The 20,732-nt window shown below is 40.4% G+C and overlaps 2 long non-coding RNA genes across 4 annotated transcripts in view; one reads left to right on the top strand and one right to left on the bottom strand.

Annotated features, from left to right (window-relative positions):
• The window catches only part of LOC120375156, a 65,180-nt gene extending 48,489 nt beyond the window's left edge, over positions 1-16,691 (top strand). Inside the window, exons 2-4 of one of the 3 annotated variants that reach the window (XR_005586473.1) lie at positions 3,422-3,501; positions 7,754-7,821; positions 16,643-16,691. This is a non-coding gene — a long non-coding RNA (uncharacterized LOC120375156). Of the gene's footprint in view, positions 1-3,421; positions 3,522-7,753; positions 7,822-16,642 lie in introns of those variants that run through there. The other 2 variants (XR_005586472.1, XR_005586471.1) reach the window with 2 other exon arrangements.
• Positions 6,168-10,663, bottom strand: LOC120375155. Its single transcript, XR_005586470.1, has 3 exons — positions 10,554-10,663; positions 8,423-8,553; positions 6,168-6,992 (listed from the first exon to the last, which is right to left on the bottom strand). It is a non-coding gene; the product is annotated as an uncharacterized LOC120375155 (long non-coding RNA).
• Positions 16,692-20,732: the final 4,041 nt, after the last annotated feature.

The following is a 20,732-nucleotide window of genomic DNA, read 5'->3' as shown; positions in this document are numbered from 1 at the left end:
ATTGTGTTATTCATCACCTTTTATTGCAGTTGGCCAGTATCTCATATTAGCTTTCAGGCAGTGTTTAAAAGTCAGCATTTTCCTAGACTAATGATTTCCCTCCACTGCAAGTTTTCTATCAGAAAGCATTCCGCACCAGAGAATCTTGCATAGCTGTCATTGGTGAACTGAAAGTGAATGTGTTAGAGTAGATCCTAGTGTGCTGATGTGGCTTAGTATCATACTGGTAGCAGGCTAATAATGCATTTGGTTGGATCTGAATGTTGTCTTAACTTCTGATTGCCTTTTTAGTGCTTGTGTTGTGAGGAAATGAACTGCTGGAAGATTAACCTTAAATTAATGTAGGATTTTTTATGGGTTTATATATATTATATAAAATGTAGGTATTTGTATTTGGTAGAGGTAATTATCTAAAAGAGCACTACATAGTGTACACACCTGATACGTTCTGTGGATACTGAGAACTACAGTGGAAGAGGGTATTTATACAGCCATTACCCAGTAACAGACGTAAATAAAGTCTTGAGCTTTGGCAATTAGCTATATTGCTTATATTTGCTCTAATACACTGTGCTGATATTAACTTGCCCTCAAGGGGATACTGAAGGTATCTTGAAGAAGTTGTTCAATTATATATTTATGTCATTTCTGGATAAACGCACGATGAACCCATATGAACCATATGAACCAATATGAGGTCTCTGTCACACAGTCTATAGGGAGGATGTCAAAAGCAGGGCAGACAGCCCCAAACGGGTGGTAGGGTCTATAATTAGATTTCATGAACCCTTTAACAAATGTGAACTCCTGGATCACTATAACAGTCTCACCATGGAGTCAGACCAGGTGGACTTAGTGATCAATGGTGACATACACCAAAAAACCCCCAACCCCCCACCAAAAAATATTCAGGTTGCTTCCAAGAGATGAGACACTTACCTCAGATCAATTTGTACGTACGGGCAAGTGTACACTGTGGGGCTCAGTCGACCTAAGTTATGCAGCTCCAGCTATGTGAATAACGTACCTGGAATCGACGTAGCTTAGGTCGACCTTTTGAGATGTCTACACCGCGCTGGGTCAATGGGACAAACTCTCCCATCCACTTACCTTATGCTTCTCATTCCAGTGGAGTACAGAGTCGACAGGAGAACGATCAGCAGTTGATTTAACGGGTCTTCACTAGACCCACTAAATCTACCCTTGGTGGATTGATTGCTGTGCCTCGATCCCCCAGTAAGTGGAGACAAGTCCTTAGATTTCACACCAAAGACAATGCTGGTAGCCAAGCCTGTAATAAACTAATTAAGGATTTATTAACTAGAAAAAAGAAATGAGAGAGGCAGAGTTAAAGCAGGCAACATATATACATAAATCATGATAAATGAATTTAGTTTATGGTTTCAAAAGGTGACAGATGTAGTAATCTGTCAGCACTGAATATCTTTTAGGGCTAATCCTAGATTGACCCTGGGGAATCTCTGGTTTTTGTTTCTTAGCTCCAGCCCTTGTGAGAATACAAACTGCAAACAAGTGAAAAATCTTCATATTAGTTATTTTTATTTCCATCTTCTAGCTTTCAAACTGATGGGATGAGGGCTTCTCCATGTACTTCTCCATAGGTGGATGGGAGAATTAACAAAGCTTTAGTCCTGTAATGGTCCACTTAATTTTGGTAGTCGTCCTGGATGGCTGGGGAGAACCACTCTTCCCATCTGAGTTCAAAAGTTCAGAGTAGGCGTTTTTACAATTGTAAAACAAACTTATATTTTACCTTGTAGCATGGAATAGAGACATTACAAGTAAGGTTAACGCATGCAGCATCTTACATGTTTTTTATAGAGAGTCTAAAACACATCCTTACATGTCTGAAACCTATGCTGAACAATAGTAACATACCAGTGAGCTGGTCTGTTTTCCAGCTATGAGTTTGTCAGTGCTCAGGTGACACCTACAGATTTGTTAAGAGCTGGCACCTGGTTTACAGCATTACAGTATCATCAAACAGTTACAACCTATACTTGATGGGAACCACATCCTGAAAGAAGTCTTTCCTCAGTCTTTTTTACTGGCCTTCAAACAACTCTGCCCCAAAACCTGCCAGGCTTATCAGACACAAGCTCCCCACAGACCAGGATCCACCAATTCAAAGCAGCACCAGACCCTGCCAGAACAGATGCAAAACCTGCAGACATATCTCCACTGCTATAATGATCAATACTCCCCACAACACACCTTTCAAGATCCATGGGTCCTACATGTACCCATCACAACATGGGATAAACCTCACCGCGGGCACTACATGCCCCAACAACTATGTGGGTGAAACCAGACAATCACTACACTCTCGAATGAGCTCGCATAGAAAAAGGATAAAAAGACAAAAACCCACGGATGAACACTTTTCACAAAATGATCATTCCATATCGGACCTCTCAGTCCTCAGCCTCAAAGGAAACCTACACAACACCTTCAGAAGATGAGCCGGGGAGTTTAAATTCATAACTTTTCTAGACACTAAAAATCATGGTCTGAATAAAGACTCTGGATATATCGTTTATTACAACAATCAGTAAGCCATTAATCCCACTTTTTTGTCCTATTACTGCAAAGGTGTTAACAGGCCACTTCACTTTGAGCTGTCCCTTACAATATGTGATAACTACTTATGCTAAACAATCTGTTTCACCTTGTATTTAGCTGTCATGCTCAGAGGCCAGGTCTATACTACAGACCTATATCAGTACAACTACATAGCTCAGGGGTGTGAAAAATCCCCCCCCCCCCAGCAACATAGTTATACCGATCTAACCCCCTGTGTGGACAGCACTATGTCAATGGAAGAGCTTCTCCTGCAGACATAGCTACTTCCTCTTGTGGAGGTGAATTAACTACACTGATAGGAGAAGCTATCCTATCGGATAGCTTCTTCACTTAAATGCTGCAGCTGTGCTGATGCAGCATTTTTGAAGTAGACCTGCCCTTTCTCTGGAGGGCAATTTTGGCTGAGAAAGGATTGTAGGATTGTGCCCAAGATGCTTATTCTGTGCTTTACACCTAATGCAGTGTGGGTGGAAGTAATGAGGCTTCCTTTCTATTAGGCAAGCACCATTTCAGTTATCTTTGAACAAAGGGTGGTGGGAAATTAACAGTGCAGCTGGATCAGGTCTCGTTTACCATCCTTCCAGTACCTCTTAATTGTTAGCCTAATTCATTTCTAGGGTTATTACTCCCTGCCTCTCCCATTCTCCAGAAGTGATCTTTCTTGGAATAACAATAACTGATGAGTGGTGTAAGTCATTAATTCATGTTTGCAAAGTGCCTTGTCATTGATGTTTTTGTCATTTGTCACATGAATGAGCATTTGAATCATACATCAATGGTATATTTAACATTTTCTATTTTTTTTGTTCATTTTCAGGTGGAGTCAAATATTTACAGTATATGGAAGGAACTAATAATTTTCAAAAAGGAGAGAATTCACAAATCTTAATAAAATCTGTGAGTGGTTCACTATTGCAACTGTATAATGAAATGAAAACAAATGCTAATCGTTCTTAAAATAGCTCCTTGTTATTATCACTGATTAAAATACATCTGTTGTTAATGGAAGATGTAATACTATTGCAAGTAAAGCAAGTTTCTTTTATGTTTGATGTCTCCAGTTCCTTTACAGGTCGAAATTGTTGGATCTATAAGCCATTCCTGTGTACATTCCTGAAAAGAAAATGCTATTTCCATAGATAATTTCACTGCCATGGGATATTGCCTCCTGATCATTGTGTGTTTTGTTTCTAAACTAATTCCTTAGAAGCAACTTTGCTACTAAAAATAAGTGACTATTTCTTGCTTTAAATTTATACATATTATCAAGCAGAACTTATTGTTCTCTTTCCTTTATGTACATTTGTCTTGGCATAAAGGAAGCTGCTTAGACATTTTCATTTAAAATTGCAAATGTGTATACTGTAGCTCCACAACATTTTGTCATAGTTTATAAATGCACGTGCCACTTAGCAACCAGTTAAAATATGTCATGCAAGTACAATTCTGTCTGAGAAGGCAAAGAGTTTATTGCTCAGGTTTTAGTCAACACATGCCCTCATAAAGTCGTACACTCATATGGCAAGTAACAATAAAATACTGATCTGTGTTACACAATCCCTAAGCACAACAGAGCTAGAGGAAAACACTAACTGTATCTGTGGAAGGAGGAATTGTTCAGAACAAGTTTGTGTTGTCAAAAACAGCTTTTCCTTAGAACTGAATCTGGAGGGGCTGGAAACAGAATGTGCACATCTTTGAGATCTCAGTGAGGGAAGAAAAGGGTAATTTTGCAGCCTTTGGTCCAAATTCTCCTGTCAGTTACACTCTCCGCTTGCAGTCAGTGAAGATGCACTGGTAAAGGTTACTGAGCACTAGGGTTGCCAACTGTCTAATCACACAAATGCAAACACCCCTGCCTGGCCCCTTCCCCGAGCCCCGCCCCTGCCCCTTCTCTGAGGCCCCACCCCTATCACTCCATCCTCCCTCCTTCCGCCACTCACTTTCCCCCACCCTCACTCATTTTCACTGGGCTGGGGTAGGGGCTTGGGGTGTGGAAGGGAGTGCAGGTTCTGGGCTGGGGCCGAGGGGTTCAGAGTGTGGGAGGGGGCTCTGGGCTGAACCTAGGGCAAGGGGTTGGGGTGCAGGGTGCAAGTTCTGGGAGGGAGTTTGAGTGCTGGAGGGGGCTCACAGCTGGGGCAGGGGGTTGGGGTGTAGGAGGGGTGAGGGGTTCAGGCTCCTGCCAGGCAGTGCTTACCTCGGGTGGCTTCCAGGCGGCAATGCAGTGGCGCTAAGGCAGCTTCCCTGCCTGCCCTGGCCCTGCGCTGCTCCTAGAAGTGGCCAGCACATCCCTGTAGCCTCTGGGGGTGGGGGTGGGGGGCTAGGAGGCTGCACGCACTGCCTCTGCCTGCAGGCACCACCCCTGCAGCTCCCATTGGCCGCAGTTCCTGGCCAATGGGAGCTGCCAAGTCAGCGCTCAGAGCAGGGGCAGCACATGGAGACCTCTGGCCCTCCCTAGGGGCTGTAGGGCTGTGCCGGCTGCTTCCAGGAGCAGCACAGGGCCAGGGCAGGCAAGGAGCCTGCCTTAGCCCCACTACACCGCCGGACTTTTAGCAGCCTAAAATCTCCGGTTTGGCTTCAGTAGTCTCTGGGAGATAGAGCCTGATTCTGGGAGACTCCCGGAGAAACCAGGAGGTTGGCGACCTTACTGAGCACAGGATGTAGTCCTGTGAACAGGAATTACTCCTCTAGCTGCTGAGCCTCAGTATGTATATCTGACAGTACCTTGCCAGTGAATGAGAAACTGCAAAACCTTCAGAAGTTGGACACTTGCATCTTCTGCAGAGTAGTTTTGCTTTGGGTTACTGAAACTCAGGAAGATATGGCTGTACAGGTTTACACTGTTCAAATTTTCCAGATTCTCTCTGCAACCACAAGACTGAGAACCTGTTAAAAAAAAAAAAAAGAGAGATTCTGCAGCACAGGGAGAATTCCATGTCAAATCCGCCAATATCATACTCTAAACTTAACCAAAATTAGACCAAAGTATTACAGCCGGCAGGAGACTACTAGATTATATGCCCCACGCTGAGAATGAGGGACCATTGTGCACCAGTGCCCAAGGCCCCTGCAATGATTAAGTGAGATATACCCAGATAATCCCGGCAAGTGACCTGCACCCTGCAGAGGAAAGCAATCCCCACCCAAAGGTCACTGAGTGTCCTGGAGGAAAACTCCTTCTCAAACCCCCATATAGTAAGCAGTTAGACCCTGTATGAGCAAGAATCAGCAGGCCAAACAACAGAGGGAGAGCGTAAATGCTCTGTGCCACCTTAGAGCTTTGGCCTATCTTGTCCAATGGCAGGATATAAACCAAAATAGGATACATACATGGCAAATGGTGGCAACATATGACATTTGCACTGGTTAGTCAAGCAACACGATTTTTTATTCAACCGGCTAAAGAACTGGATAGACACTGACCAGGGCCATGACAGATGAAAGTATAGGATGGAGTACAGGAGCAGGGAGCAGACCACATAAATATATCTGATCCCAGTACAGAGCATACCAACAACACTTTCAACTCTGAAAAACAAGTCAGGAAAACTCTCTCTGCAAGTCTTTCAGCTTTTATATTTCCTAGACACTTGTCTAGCAACACAAACCGATAGAGAAGGAGCCACAATTCCTTCACTGGACACTCTCCAAGTTGTCCATATAAACAAAACATATTTTATTTGTTGTGACACTGACTGAAGTAATGAGCTCCTAGGAATAAGGAGTTGGAGAAATAGCTTCAAGAACACAGAGAGGGAAGCCTCAAACAATTAGAAGGCAATTAGATGGAAAATGATTTTGGCTCCAAATTCTGGGGTAAATAATGCAGTCCTTACTCAAGCAAAAACTCTAGTCTACTCCAGTGTAAATTTTACCTGAGTAAGGATTTGACTCTAATGATTAGATACCAGTAAAGAAATAGTGGTTTTGTTTGTATATTTAATTAATTGCTCAACAGACCCAGAGCTGACCACATCTTTATGGAAATCATAGAGCTATTGTGTGGGTGCTGAATTCCTTCAGGACCACTTCCCAAGCACTTAGCAATGCTAAGTGCCTTGTATTAATTATGATGCTACTTTTGATTTCAGGTTTAAAAGTACTGAGCAACTGCTAATTTGTGTTTTCTTCACCCCATAATGGAGCACAATCTGTCTGAAGCATTGGAGAGTGCAACTACAAGGTGTTAATTATAGTGTACAATTCCCCCCTCCCCTCCCTCAGGGCTAAACTCTAGTGGTTTAGGTTGCATTTACTTAAGTAGCCATTTGATCTTTCCCAGGAGAGGATTTTGTATTGTTTCTTTTAATCTTCTCTGCATGCATTCACCAATGGTTCGCTGACCTCTTAAGTTAATATTTGTGTTTATGGACAAGAGGTCACAGGATCTACAACAGAACAAATAAAAATAAAGTTTGTAAACCTGAATTAAAGAAAATGGTGTCTAGTAAAATGTAGATATGTCTGTTTTAAGTATGGATTAAGTCCATCCACCCATGATGATTTGTTATGAACAAATATGGTTTATATTGATTATATATTTTTGAAATGTATTAAAATGATAATTATCATAGTCCCCTTTCAGCTACATAAGAATCTAACAAAGGATTTTAAAATATATTAAATAAAAATGTGAAATACAAATGCTTAACTTTATGCATATGAGTACCTCCATTGATTTGAATGGGATGACTCACAGAGCATAAAGTTAAGAACATGCTTGCCTTTGCAGGATTGAAGGTCTTATACAGTAACTATGTAGCACTGTATGGTTCCGCTGTCATGTGATATAGGGCCTGTTCTGCTCCCACTAAAGTCAATGAAACACTCATTGACTGAGATTCTGATTTCACAAATACCAATGCTCTGCCACTGTGTATGGCAACTCTATTGAGGTCTATGGCATTACTTTAATCAACAACACAGAAATCAAAATAGTTCACCTTAATCAAACATAATTTAAGTTAAGGTGAAAGAGTCAAGTAGCCATCTCAGAAATTGCAAAACTTGTTTCATCCAATGCAAAATATCATTCCATATCTCATTCTGATAGTAAGAATGTCTATAAAATCTGAGAGTTTATTTCCCACTGTTATTGTTTACATAAGGTTAGAAATCCAAAGTGGTTTATTTCCTAACTTTTTTCTAGCACTGCAATAGTAATATTTGCTGTCCAGTGAGAACCATAGCCAAATCCATGATCTGGATACAAACAGGGTAAGTGACAAATCGTCTCTATGACCCAGAATACACAAAGCAGGAATTTCAATAATAACCTTCTTCAAAGTGTTAGAATGAATCAGAAAAGCACCTTGCTAAAATTAATGAAAAAATATGAAAAATGTGCAACATTGTACCAAAAAAATGAAGAAATGAGAAACCTGGTATAATAAATATGCTGGTCCCGATCCTGCAGAATTGGGATTGCTACAAATTAAATTATAATTAATAGTTTTAAATTAGATTCCCTTCACTTTTGAAACCATGGCGGGGGCAGATTATACTCAACTACACCTATGTGATCCTACTGATCTCAGAAATGTTGAGTTCGATGGGGTTGCATGTAAATGAATGTAGAGGGTGGCCCAATGTACTGAATTGTGAGATATTACTAAAATGAAGTATTATTTCCCATTTATTCTGAACATAGTAGATTGTTTCAATACCTCCATTTTAGAAATAGAAAAGTAGGCATACGGTCTTATTTCCAGATATCACAAATTAATCAACTATTCTTTTAACTGGAAATCCTGCAAATATTCTATTTATACCCAGCAATCCTAGCAAGTGATTTGAAATTAAACCATTTTCTCAGCACCTGTAAAAATGTGCAGATGAAGAACTGGCAGTGTGATGATTGCTTTACAGATAAGCATTTCCTTCATCATCTTCAAGGGCATCCAGATTTATGATCTAATCACTTGGCTCTTTAACAGGATGCATTTGAATCTGATTAAAAAGAAAACAAATAGCAGCATAGATTTATTAATGAAATCTGCTTGACCTTTCCACTTACCTAACTCTCTCAACATAGGGTGTTAAAAAGAGAGCGTAGCTTCCTTAGCATTTCTAAACATTTTAATTTTTACAGTTCCTATGTGTAGAATGCTCTGCAGTGCATTTTTGGACATTAGCAAGTGCAATTTTTGGAGTTATCTTTTTTTCCCTTCTCTTCTTGGACTTTAATTGCTTAACCTACATCCTAATTCAGGTTGCTCATAAACCTTAGCCTTTGTTGTAGGTCCGACATCTGCATTATGTCAGTAACAAGTAAGACATTCACAAAGTTCCGGAATGTTGCAAGGCATTTTATAGGTGCTGCAATAAAAGGCAAATTGAATTTACAAAAATGCATTTGTCACTGATTAAAAACGTACAAAGTTAATTGGAAACACTATGTAGGTGTTGCCACACAACTAGAGGTGTAACGGGTGGTTCTAATTCAGATTGAACATGGTAGGGTAATAGATAGTCATAATATTAACATTCTTAGTAATATTTTCCCCCTTGAAAAAACTGCCATTTGTTTACCCGTAGATCTAGATTACTGGTTGAAATGGTGAAGTATGAACAATGTTAACTGAAAATAATCCCTGATTTCCTGGCTCATTTTCAGAGCTGCCATCACAGTAGTATCTATAAATATCATTCAGTGCTGGTAATTGCAATGTCCCTGGGGAAGGTTTTCTATGGTTTTCTTCCCTTCCCACTTCACTGTTGACAATGTTATAATGTAGTATATAGCAAGTGAGGTGGAAATAGGGAGGTAACCAACAACTAAGGCAATCAGCACCCTCCCCCTAGAGTGGAGTGAATTATCTCCATATAATCCACTTAACCTTTGCCATTATGGGACCTGGGAAGCTTGAATGTATTTCTAAACTTGGTACTTTTAATTGCCAGTTTATAGCGTCACTAGTCCAGCTCAGCTGGAAAGATGATGATTGAAAAATAGTTCCATAAGGCAATAGCTTTTCACCTCAGGCAGGAGTCCTAATTATTATTGGTTTTGTGGCCTGTTGTCCTCTCAGTCTGTTGGACAGTGGCCTACAACAAATCCACAAATGATGGGCTGGGTTCACCACTGTGTTACTCATATTGTACGCTGTTAAAACACCATTCATTTCTGCTGAGTAACACTGCTGTAAAACTGGAGTAACATACACACTGGAATTGATTCAGCACTAAGGGTACATCTACACTACTCACCGGATCGGCGGGTATCGATCGATCTATCTGGGATCGATTTATCACGTGTAGTGTAGACGCGATAAATCGATCCATGATCGCTCTCCCGTCGACTGCTGAACTCCAGCAGTGTGAGAGGCGGAAGCAAAGTCGACGGGGAAGCCACAGCAGTCAATCCAGCGCCGCGAGGACGCAAAGTAATTTTAATTTGATCTAAGATACATCAACTTCAGCTATGCTATTCTTGTAGCTGAAGTTGCATATCTTAGATCGATTCTCCCCCGCCACCGCAGTGTAGACCAGGCTCAAGTATATTCAGTGAATAAGTGTATTCAGAAGGGCCTAAGGAAACCTCTGCTTTTGTACTTGGAGACAATTCCGCACAAGTCAGGTTGGAGATAACTGAGCAGTATAAGAAAACATTGTGATTTCCTCTCTCATGCAGTCTCCACTTGACAGTGACAGTTAACTCATATGTCAAATACATGTTCCCTCCCCACATCATATACAAAATCTTTAGGATATCCTTTATACACATAGCCTTATATTTGACTAATACTGTAGGAATTTTGTTGGTCATTTCCCAAGAATTAAGTGCGGGGAAAAAAATCCAAGTCACTTGAATATTTTAGTTAAAAATATACTCAGAGGGAATGAATAGCTAAGGGGATTGATAGTAGTCTACAGGCGCATTTTAGGCTTGATACTAACTAAAAGCTAATATTAACTGATGGCTGTATGGTAGTGAGTTGATCTCTTACCGAATTTCCCAGTGGACAGGTGTCCATAATCACAACATCATCACCAAGCAGGTAACCTTGCTCGCAGACTCAGCAGAGTTATCAAGACTGAATGGATCTGGGAAATGTACTATCATCTCAGGCAGGGATTTCAAAAGAGCCTAGGAGAGGTAAACAGCCAACTTCAATTGAAATTCAATAGAGCCTTGGGTTTCTTTGAAAATCCCAACCTCATTCCTAGATCTTCCAGAACTGGGTTGAAGCATATTTGTTGGGCAGTGTGGAGAACCTTGCATTGGTCCTGCCTACGATATCACTCTGAGGTATCTGGATAAAAGCCAGGGAACTGGTACCTTTCACAAGTACTAAAATCATGCTCAGAAGCACAGTTTACATGCTCTGTTTCCCCCTTCCACAAGCTTCAATCTGCCAGCCAGTGCCAGGGGGTGGGGATAGGGGAGGACATTGGAGTGTCTTGCATTGCTGATGTCACTAATACTTCCCATCCCTGCAATCAGGGTTGCAATGATCAGGAATGCCTCTTCCATGGGCTCCTTTGCAACCCTGTCTCCTCGTTCACTTATACACAACCAGCCATAATCTGACCCTGACTCGCATTGACATTTTTGGATAGCTCCCTCTCAAGCCTCCCCAAATCTGATGTGACGAACCACATAATTATAATTTATTTGTACTTCAATATTGCCTATTAGAGATCAGGGCCCTAGATCCTGTATATTCATTTAATGAAAAGATGGTCCCTGCATCCCCAAATATATGGTCTATTACATTGTAACTCCCCACAAATACATCCCAAGCCCTAAATCTCAGGGAACAACAAAGATCAAAAAAGATTGTTATCTTTAAAAGAAACAGAGTAAAAAGGAACTGAAATGGGAACTGCATGGCTGCTCTTTCTGCAAGATCACTCAAGCCTTCCTGCCCTGGGCTCTCCCACTGTGGTAGCTGATTGTTGCCTCCTCCTCAGGGAGCTAATGCCATAGTGGGTTAGTCTAACTAGCAATCACTTCTACACAGATTGCTATTCAGCAGCCCACCAGTGGTTGAGGGAATCATACCACAGAAAGTAGTTGGCTCTCCAGTTTCATGCCCTCTTCCTGTGAGATGACTTGCAAACACAAAAACCTCTAACCACATGCGTTGCCAATGAAAGGGCTTCTCAGAGCTCCTGGGGGTGGAGGAGGATGCTAGAGTATCACCCTGCTAAGTCAGTTTGCCCTTCTCTGCCCATGGATGGGGAGGACCCAAGGACTATTACAGAGAAGGACAAAAATGAGGTTAATAAAAAATATTAAAATCTGATTTTATTTCTCTAATTAAGGTTCTACTGCAACATGTCATTAATAACATGGGATTGAGAACTGCAATTTAGCCTGCAATAAGGCCTACCCACTAATAAACCAGCGTGGGTAGCAGGCAGTAAAGTTCAACTGCAAAAGTTGGTCATATACAGTAGAAACGAAGGGGTATGTTCTTATTACTAAGAAGAGACCTCAAAACAGTTAAACATTCTACTTTGGTTTGGATAGGTAGCCAAACGTTAGTTTAACTATATTTAACTTCACTGCTTTGACATTTTTAACCCAGCAGTTTATCTGAACATCTCATCTCGACAACTTGAGATTTTTAGTACTTCCTGGGTTTGGTCTGGTGAAAAATGGCATGGGAATAGCTTCCTGGTTATACCAGGGAGTGCAGGGAGGCTTGGGGAGAACTCCTCAGATTCCTGCCCAGAACTTTGGAACAAGGTTCCAAACGATTCCCAAAAAATCAATTCATCCGAAGCTTTATTGTCAATCAAGCACATGTTGGGACAGGACATTGGGGATTGTTGGCTTTCTGTGTAGCAGATGTTCAGGCAGCTTAGACATGTTTGGTTCAGCAGAGAGTTACTTAAATACAGTTACTATACTGAGGTGTGCAAAAGCTAAAACAACGTTAACTGAACCTTTCCAAACTTCAGGAAAGATTTGGAGTTGGGATGGATTTGGACAAAAGTTAGGGGGGCAGGAGGATTAGTTTACTGAAACAAATTCAAAGACTTGTCATTCTTGGCCTGAGGTGTACAGAGCTTCAGCTGCACTGCTCCTTGTAATGTTAGTAAGAACTGTGAAAACAGCGTGTATTGAAATGAGAACATCCAATTCTGTTGCCTTTAGAGAGGCTCTAAATAAATGAGGACATCACTGGCAGCACCTTGTAGATGCCTTTAAAATGCTGCTAACTGATTTTAGAGTAAGATGAAGTGCAGAGAGTCCAGAGCAAAAGATGACAAATTGAAACAATACTTCTGTGTAGGGCTGCAATATGGCAAAAATGTGGGCATTGCAATTCTTAGTTGCAAGTATTGTCTCCTTATTAAAGCTACTAAAGGGTAGTAAAACCTTTTTCTGGCCTCAGAGTGCTGAATGCTACCACTGAAAGGGTGTCAGACTGAAAGAACCCAGTGGTCAATTGCAGATGACACATAGGCAGAACTGCTAACAATTAACCTTGCCCCTCCAGCCTCCTATTCAGAGAGGATTGAACCCTGAAGGATGCCAGTTTAATTTTCTTTTCTGAAAACCTTTTCATTTTTTAGAGAAATGTAATATTTTAACCATGTGGAAAATAATTCTCCAGTCAGGTTGCATCAGGAATCATGTATAAAGTAATCTAAAAGGGAGATCACTCTTAATTTACAAGTCATATAAATGCTAACTTTGACTAATGGGGTGGGGGCGGGGAAGAGGGAAGGAGCAGAGGGTAGGGGGAGGCCACCATTAGACAGAGGTATGTAAATAGCTATACAAAGCTCAGGTCCCATTAGGTGGTACTCAAGACTATACAGCACTGTTCCTGGGTTTTGCAGGACCAATGGAACTTTTTACTTCTTGTGTGCAGCCCTTTACATGCAGTTCTTAACCACCACTATCTTTTCATGGTGCAGACAATATTGTAATAAAAAGATGGTCTCCTGGGTCTGCACCACTTCCACACAATCTTACTGGCAATCACATGCCATCAGCAACTACAACCGTTGCTTACATGGAGAAACAACATTAGGTGTTTGGTTGTTTTAAGATGTTCTGGTAGTGAGTGCTGCTCCTTGTTTCCTCTCATTTATGTAGAAATGACTATTAGTGGGGGCAGCTAGACTAGATCCTCATTGTTTCCATCTAAATTAGTGGGTATCCAGGTTGTTCTTTAAAAGAAGAGCATGGACACCAGGAGATGGTGCCACCATCCTGGGCACGATCCTGCAGCAACTGATTCAGTGAGAGCTTTGTTATTGACTTTAAAAGCCAACAGGCCCGAGTTTCATGCATCCAGTCAGTTCTCTGGACCACCAGCAAGTGCTCCCTGGAACAGTTAGAAAATCTCTGCCATGTAATCATACTATTGATGGTAGACATATTAGAAATCAGTTCCGATCACTCAACATGCAGTGGCTGCACTTAAAATATTAATTTTCTTATATTTTAAATAGGAAATGTTCCTGGGACTGGTAAATCTCTAAAAGGAGAATGAATTTAAGTTAAATCACTGTAGATAAACTAGATTTATTTTTCCATAAGACAATTCACCTTCTGAAACAGGTTTCAATATACTGCTAAGGGACATACCAATTATAATGGATTTGATTTCGTTTTTTCACTGTCCCTCAAAGTTGCACCTTCTAGAGCAGCAGTTTTCTACAGCTGCTGCTCTGAAATTAATGAGAAGCATGTAGCTAGCAGAGGAGTAGAACACTAGCACCTGGTTTTTACTTTAAATTTAATTTAAATAGGGTTCAGCTATTTGGAATATAAATCTAAAGCAGCTCAACCAAGCTGATATTGTTGATAAATATAATACATATCACTCTACCCTCAGCACAATTATCTAATTTTCTGAGGCCAATGAGGCTTGGATGAAAAACTCATTACTCTGAATTTCTGAGTTCTTTTAGTTCATTTCAATGAAAAATACCTAGCACAGCTGACACTATTTGTGTCTATTCTTCCCAATTCTGCTCAATGACATTGTAGATTATTTTTAAAAGTGTAATTTGGGTGATAGTTTTGTATATAAAACTTCAAAAGAGAAATAAAATAAAGTGAAAAATTCCTCATGATTAGAGAATTAAGGAGATATTGTCAACCTGTGTAGAATAACATTACTATATTTAAAAGGAACCCCTAACAGTTTCACAGATGGAGGATGTATATGTATTTACATATGCACTATGCGTGAAATCCTGACTCCATTGAATGGGAGTTTTGCCATGCATTCAGTGGGGCTAGGATTTCACCTTGTGTGAGTCTGTGCATATAAATTACATTACTGTTGTATTTTCTATTGTAAAAGTAGATAGACAGGTGGTAACTGTTAAGCTTTTAATGCTAGCTGCTGTATATGGTCAACGCTATCTAAAAGTATGTTATATCATCCTTACTGGTTTTATACAGTCTAGGAAAGGTTCCTTTCTATATCCCTCTTTATCAGTTTGATTTCTTTTGCAGTTGATTGATGGACTTTTCTACTGAGCATATCCAGTGGCTATAGTATACTTGGACTTTCAGAAAGCCTTTGATGAGGTCCCTCACCAAATGCTCTTAACCAAAGCAAAGAATCATGGGATAAAAGGGAAGGTCCTTTCATGAATCAGTAACTGGTTAAAAGATAAGAAACAAAGGTTAGGAATAAATGGTCAATTTCTACAGTGGAATTAGACAAATAGTGGGGTCCCCGTGCTATTTCAACATATCTCTAGATGATTTGGGGAAGATGGTAAAGAGTGAGGTGGCAAAGTTTGCAGATGACACAGAAGTACACCACTACCTCGATATAACGCCACCCAATATAACACGAATTTGGATATAACGCGGTAAAGCAGCGCTCGGGGTGGGGAGGGGGCTGCACACTCTGGTGGATCAAAACAAGTTCAATATAACACGGTTTCACCTATAACACAGTAAGATCTTTTGGCTCCCAAGGACAGCATTATATTGAGGTACAGGTGTACTAAAGATAGTTAAATCCAAAGCAGACAGCAGAGTTATAAATGGATCTTGCAAGGTGACTAGGCAAGAAAATGGCAGATGAAATTCAATGTTGATAAATGCAAAGTAATGCACACATCCCTACTATACATACAAAACGATGGGGCCTAAATTAGCTGTTACCACTCAAGAAAGATCTTGGAGTCATTGTGGATAGTTCTCTGGAAACATCTGCCCAATGTGCAGTGGCAGTCAAGAATGCTAACGTTAGGAACCATTAGGAAAGGGATAGATAAGACAAAAATGTCACAATGCCACTATATAAATCCATGGTGCGCCCACACCTTGAATACTGCCTGCAGTTCTGATAACCCCATCTCAAAAAAAAAAAAAAAAAAAAGAATAGAATAGAATTGGAAAAACTACAGAGAAGGGCAACAAAAATAATTAAGGGTATGGAACAGCTTCTTTATGAGAAATTAAAAAGACTTGGATTGTTCCGCTTGGAAAAAGAGACAACTGAGGGGAGAATATAATAGAAATCTATAAAACCATGAAAAGTGTGGAGAAAGTGAATAAGGAAATGGTATTTACTCCTTCACATAACAGAAGAACCAAGGGTCACCCAATGAAATTAATAGTTAGCAGTATTAAAGCAAACAGAAGGAAGTACTTCACACAGCTCATAGTCAGCCTGTGAAACTCATTGCCAGGGGATGTTGTGAAGGCCAAAAGTATAACTGGGTTCAAAAAAGAATGAGGTAAATTCATAGAGGATAGATCCATCAATGGCTATTAGCCAATATGGTCAGGGACACAACACATGCTCTGGGCGTCCCTAAACCTCCAACTGCTAGAAGCTGGGACTGGACAACAGGGGATGGACCACGAGATAAATTGCCCTGTTCTGTTCCCTTTCTCTGAAACATCTGGTATCAGCCACTATCGGAAACAGAATACTAGGCTAGATGAACTGTTGTTCTGACCCAGTGTGGGCTGTTGTTATAGGGCTGTCATGGTTTGTATAATATTTTTTCCCACACACACTGATAGTATATATGGAAGTTCTTCTTTGTAAGTGATTTTAACTTTATTTTTGTTTTTACTTTCCCTTTAATCTAAAAGTCTCTGTGAGAGAGCACAATATATCTCTTTGTAACAGGCTGCAGCTGACTGAACTGCAGACAGAAGACTCCCACAAGTGGACAGGTGCAGTACACCATAAACAAAATCATAACTTACATAGCTATGTGCCCTACAGTTTTCAGCTGTTGTGTATATGAGAATTCATTCCTGCCTCTCCAATGAATGAGAATTTTACATTTGGTTATCTTTGAAAATATCAATGAAGCACCTCAGGTTGGGAATCTCTTTCTCAGCTTATTATAGCATACTCTTTGTTGATCCATCTAGACAACATGTCATGTTCAAAGTACTCACATAACTATTATGTACATGAAATCAGTGGCAGAAGTAATTACTGAAATAGATCTTTATTCAAATGGTACCAATAACTTCATCAATGTGGTATGACCCTATATGTAAAAGTAGATTTGTAAATTTACCTGTTTCTTTAATGCAACCAATATTACTGTAAATTCAGGTTTCTAAACAAAAAGACCTGCATTTTGCAAGATCCCATGCAAATCGAGTCATTTGGTTAACTAGTATAAGTAGATCATGAACAATCATAACTACCCCTTATACTCCCCACCCCTACTTCCCCTGCATTTTGTTACCATATCTGTTTTCTTTTATGTTCATTCATATGTTTGCGCTGTGTTTGTTGATCCATCTAGACCAGTGGTCCCCAACCTTTTTGTGGCCAGTAGCACATTCATGTTTTCAGAAGAGTGTGGTGGGTGCCAACAGTTTTTCAAGGCTTAGTTTTTATTTGTACATTAAATAATACGAAAACATCATATTTAATATTACATAATATATGACTCTATAAGATAAAAAGGGTAATTTTACATGTAAAAGGTATTAATTAAATTATTCGGCAATTACTCTTTCACCTTACCATGTGAATTTGCTCTTTTTTATCTACCTGTAAGAAAAATTAAGGAGTTTTTACAAAATAAATATCAAACAGTTTTCATCTTATTTATTTTAAAAAAGTAAAACATTGTTGAACTGATGGTCCAAATATATTTATTATTCTTACTTTAACATAGAATGAAGCCTGCAGCCCCGGAGGTCTCTGTCCCCAGCAGACGCAGGGCTGTGTTTTCTCTCTGGCTTAAGCCGTGGCCCCACGCCTGCTGGGGACAGAGAACACCAGCGCCTGAAGGTGTTCTGCCCCGGAGTACTCTGTCCCCAGCAGGCGGGGGGCCCCGGCTTCTCTCCCCTGCTGGGCATTAGGCAGGTCCCGCACCTGCTGGGGACAGAGAACACCGGCACCTGCAGCCCGCAGCCTGCAGCCCCAGAGTTCTCTGTCCCTGGCAGGGGTGGAGCTGCGGCTTCTCTCCGGCTTCGAAGCTGGAGAGAAGCCACGGCCCCACCCGTGCTGGGGACAGAGAACTGCACCCGCAGCCTGCAGCCCTGGAGAAGCCGAAGAGAAGCCGCAGTCCCATGCCTGCCGGGGACAGAGAACACCGGCGCCCACAGCCTGCAGCCCTGGAGTTCTCTGTCCCCAGCAGGCGCGAGGCCGCGGCTTCTCTCCCCTGCTGGGCGCTAGGCGGGCGCACATAAATGCCCCGGAGGGCGCCATGGCGCCCACGGGCACCACGTTGGGGACCACTGATCTAGACAAAATGCCATGTGCTGTTGCTTTCTTGAGAGGAAGATCCATCAGAGAAAAAAAATCTTAAGTATGCTGTGGAATTGTGTTTTTTCCTGCTCATGACTTTCCTTTTATCTTATCTTCTTTCCAGCTAGAAGATGCTGCAGCAAATGCTGATAGAGCTTCCGATAGATCTTTAAAGAGTCCTAGTGAGTGGCATTTATTCACAGATTGGAAATTTAAAAAAAATGTTTAGCTTTTTTCTTCATGAGGTTTGTATTTGGGTAGACAGTATGGAGGATTATAGAGTTCTTGGATGGAAAGAGCAACAGGAGACTACAGTGAGGAACCCTCAGTAGCACACTCAAAGTTACAAGGATGAAGGATTGTACTCTGGAAAACAGTGACTGACAAGGATTTAGGGGGTCATGGTGGATGACCACCTGAATATGAGATTCCAATATGATGCCACACCTAAGAGAGCTAAGGTGATCCTTGAACATGTAAGCATCGGAATATTGATCAGAAGTAGGGAGATGGCACAGCCCTGTATACAATAGTGAGACTATTACTGGAATACTGGAAACAGGTCCAGTTCCAGTGTTGACAAACTGGGAAAGATTCAGAAAAGAACTACAAGAATAATTTGAGGTTTGGAAAACCTGCCTTGCACAGAAAATTTAAAAAAGCTCAATCTATTTAGCTTATCTAAGAGAAAGTTAAGAGTTGATCTGATGAAGAGGATTTCTAATACTAGAGGACCCTTTAATTTAGCAGATTCAGGCATAAGGAGATCCAATGACTGGAAGCTGAAGCAGCAGCACTGACTTTCCTATGTGCTAGGGAGTGCTCCCCCAGCTCCACCCCAGACCCCGCCCCCACTCCACCCCTGTGTTTGGACAAGAGACCTTGAGAGAAGGAAATGAACAGATGGGGAAAATGTGAAGTATAGACTTGTTTAATATCTGACAGTTCACCTTTTACAGAGTGGGGTCTCGATCAGTGAGAAAACATCTTCCAACACAACCACAATGATGCAGAAGAAAATTTTAGTAAGGGAAAATATACTTTAACACATTTTATTAATGTGACCATCCATACATAGGGAAGGCAATGGGTCCTTGGAATTTTAAAAATATTTTATACTGATTAGAGGCTCAGTCCTGCATTCCCTGAGCACTCCAATCTCCCAGTGAAGTCCTGATTACTGAAACTTGGGCTGATGTGTAAAACGTCTTATTTTGAGAAAACTGAGATATTTCAACAGCCATAAATGGTAATATTTGTAAGTAATGAGCCTGGTTATATTACACCAATTTTATGCCAAAAATAACACCACTGATTTTAACAAAGTTACACTAGTATAAAACTGATGATTAAAGCCCAAGAACTCTATTAGTCTGGCTATAAACATTTTAAAGTAGGCCAGCATTTCATGATTAGAGGTACATGCATTTCTGACTTTAGCCCCCTGGTGGATGGTGTTCTCCATATTTTTCTTTAATGTTTTCCTTTATAATTTGCTGTTTTTACAACAGATTTTGCCTCCTAACAAAATACAGATTAGAAATGCACATATTTGATGTCCTGTTTTCATTTGCTACTTTTTGTTTGCATAATCTTTTTGTTCTTTGCAGATTTTTGCCAGTTAGTATTATAATAGGACCTCAATCTACAGGAAAAGTTAGTGGCAGATTAAAGAAATATTCTTTAATCACAAATTCTGATTGCCAGGAGCATCATTTCTAAGGTACTTTTTAGCTGACTAACAAATCTTCCATTTTATTGGCTGTCTCATTTTGTCCTCCTTCATATTTCACATTTATGATGCATTCAGACATTCCCCTGTTTTGTTAAGTAGGAATCTGTGTGGTCTTTGATGTAAGACATAATTTATTTGACAAGGAAATATGAGCTGGTGCCCTGAATCTGCATTTAATTGATGGATTGAGAATTTTTAGCATTGCAACAAGATAGATTCTCATCCAAAATGTCATGGAAGTAGCATTTTGTTAATGTGTTCTTCCGTGAATTAAAATATATGTATAGATAATTTAGGGAACAATTTTAAAAGTTCTGATTTGAAGGCGGTTGACTGGATTTCCATCTCTCTCTGAAATTCATATAGTAAAAGTGATTTATGCTATTATATTTTCATAAGGATATTCTTGTATTCATAGGCGGTAGTACACAATTTCTACAACTCAGTGGTATGTGCCATTCAGCATGGCAAATGAACACAAGGTCTTGGCAACATATCAATGTTGCACGTGCATGTATACACATCCCATTTCTTATCAATAGAGAGCTGCTCCCAGTTTATTCCTCATTATTAAACCTCCTGTAGTTTTAACATCAGAAACATCAAGCTATTTTTTAAAACCTTACTGATAATTATACTACATTCAATATTCTCTGCATTCAGTTAAGCTTCTATAATATGAAGAGATACAAATGAATGGAAAATAAATTTACTTGTTGGGGCATATT

The sequence above is a fragment of the Mauremys reevesii genome, linkage group 11 (genome assembly GCF_016161935.1).
Source record: "Mauremys reevesii isolate NIE-2019 linkage group 11, ASM1616193v1, whole genome shotgun sequence".
Lineage (NCBI taxonomy): Eukaryota > Metazoa > Chordata > Testudines > Geoemydidae > Mauremys > Mauremys reevesii.
The sequence above is the reverse complement of the archived record's forward strand: the minus strand, read 5'-3'. Positions and strand labels throughout refer to the sequence as shown.